At 37.4% G+C, this 2,589-nt stretch overlaps 1 non-coding gene across 1 annotated transcript; it reads left to right on the top strand.

Annotated features, from left to right (window-relative positions):
* The first annotated feature begins 486 nt into the window (after positions 1 to 486).
* Positions 487 to 648, top strand: LOC121637593. The gene has a single exon (XR_006009899.1). It is a non-coding gene; the product is annotated as a U1 spliceosomal RNA (small nuclear RNA).
* The last annotated feature ends 1,941 nt before the right edge of the window (positions 649 to 2,589 follow it).

Here is a 2,589-nt window from a genome sequence, read left to right on the forward strand (position 1 = left end):
TTATCAGTTAACGGAGCCTTATGCTTCTTTCTAGATTGTTGACAGGTTGTTTGACATCCTGAACAGCCGAAATCGACACGCCAAAGGACTCAAAGCTCTGCTGGGTGCTTTAAATTGGACAGAAAGAGTAGAGCCCTTGTTGAGAAGCAGGGAATACTTGCTCAGTTTGGTGATGAAAGATGGCAGAACTTTCAAACTGTACTTTTGATGTCCCTTGCAAGGTGGAGCCTTCCGTCTGGTCTGTGTCCCATAAAAGCTCCAGAGACCTTCCACAGGAAGAACAAAAAGGTGTAAATTGGCCTAAGTTGGCTCCACAAAACGGGCAAACCATTGTTTAGTTAGCAAAAGCTTAATTAAAGACTAGTGTTGTGTAGAGTGTAGTGCAAAGGATACTGTACAGTGTCTTGTTTAGTGTAGTGTATTGTATAGTGTTGTGTATACTGTAGTTTAAAGTGTAGTGTACAGTGTACACAAGTGTAGTGTAGTATACTTACCTGGCAGGGGAGACACCATGATCACGAACGTGGATCACCCAGGGCGAGGCTCGGCCATTGCACTCCGGCCGTGCTGACCCTTGCGAATTCCCCAAATGTGGGAATCTCGACTGCATAATTTCTGGTAGTGGGGGACTGCGTTCGCGCTCTCCAAATAACTAGAGTGTGCACATCTGTTTTATTTCTGTAAATATTTTATACCTTAGATCTTTTATTTATTTCTATACTGCTCTCTTTGCACTGACACTGGGGATGGCTTAATCTCGTTGTACATGTGTATAATGACAATAAAAGGCATTCTATTCTATTCTATTCTAGATCAATTTTTTTCAACAAAATAAATGCAGAAATCAATCTGTTGCTGCTGCTTTGTTAGGTGACCAGATGCAAAACTATCCGACCAGCAGAGCTTGTTTTGGACACATTTGTGTCTAATATCAGAGGTGGGACCCAGTGTCTCCAGATAAATTAAAACAGATGTACACCAACATATACCCCTAATATATGATGTCTTTGATAGATTAGTGTACAGTGTAGTGTAGAGTGTAGTGCATAGTCTAGTGTAATGTGTAGTGTTTAGTGTAATGTACAGCGCAGTGTAGAATATAGTGTAGTGTATAGTTTAGTGCAGTTTGTAGTGTAGTGTATAGTACAGTGTATAGGATAGTGTACAGTGTATTGAATAGTGTAGTGTAGTGCATAGTGTAGTGTAGTGTGTAGTGTAGTGTATAGTATAGTGTACAGTGTAGTCTAGTGTATAGCATTGTGTACAGTAAACTGTATAGCACAGTGTTGTTCATAATCTAGTGTATAGTGTAGTGTAATGTATGGTGTAGTGTGTAGTGTATTGTATAGTGTTGTATATGGTGTAGTTTATACTGTAGTGAATTGTATAGTGCAGTGTATACTGCAGTGTACAAAGTACTGTATAGTGTATTGTAGTGTATAGTGTAGTGTACAGTGTAGCACACAGTCTAATGTATAGGGTAGTGCAGTATAGTGTCTAGTATATTGTATAGTGTAGTGTATAATGTTGTGTACAGTACAGTGTATAGTGTAGTGCACAAAGTACTGTATAGTGTAGGGTAGTATATAGGGAAGTGAACACTATACTGTATAGTGTAGTGTAGTGTATAGTGTAGTATAATCTGTAGTTTGTAGTGTAGTCCATAGTGTCGTGTACAGTCTACTGTAGTGTATAGTGTAGTGTAAAGTATACTGTATAGTGTAGTAGTAGTAGTATTTCTTTATTGCGGACTCATGGTCCATAGTAAAAAGAAACAACAAACAGACAGACAAATAACTACATGTAGTGTAGTGCATGGTGTTGTAGATAGTGTAGTGTATATTTTAGTGTAATGTGAATTGTAGTTTACAGTGTAGTGGAGAGTGTAGTGGAAAATCTAGCGTAGATTGTGGTGGAGTGTATAGTGTAGTGTGTAGTATGTAGTGTAGTGTGTAGTGTAATGTATAGTATACTGTACAGTGAAGTCTATAGTGTAGTGTATAGTTTAGTGTAGTTTGTAGTGTAGTGTATAGTGTAGTTAATATTGTAGTATGTTGTGTAATGGAGTGTATAGTGTAGTGTACAAAGTACTGTATAGTGTAGGGTATTGTATAGTGTAATGTGTAGTTTGTAGTGTTGTCTAGTGTATAGTATATTGTAGTGTATAGTGTAGGGTACAATGTAGTCTAGTGTAGTGTGTAGTGTAATGTATAGTATACTGTACAGTGAAGTCTATAGTGTAGTGTATAGTTTAGTGTAGTTTGTAGTGTAGTGTATAGTGTAGTTAATATTGTAGTATATTGTGTAATGGAGTGTATAGTGCAGTGTACAAAGTACTGTATAGCGTTGTGTATAGTGTAGTGTACAGTGTAGTGCATATTCTAGTGTAGTGTGTAGTTTAGCTTAGTTTGTAGTGTAGTGTATAGTGTATCTTATAGTGTATTGTACAGTGCAGTTTATAGTATAGTGTGCAAAGTACTATGTAGTTGAGTCTAGTGTATAGGGTAGTCTACAATGTACTGTGCAGTGTATTGTAGCGCATAGTGTAGTGTAACATGTAGTTAGTAGTGTAGTGTAGTGTATAAAGTA

This window comes from Melanotaenia boesemani, chromosome 3 (genome assembly GCF_017639745.1).
Source record: "Melanotaenia boesemani isolate fMelBoe1 chromosome 3, fMelBoe1.pri, whole genome shotgun sequence".
Lineage (NCBI taxonomy): Eukaryota > Metazoa > Chordata > Actinopteri > Atheriniformes > Melanotaeniidae > Melanotaenia > Melanotaenia boesemani.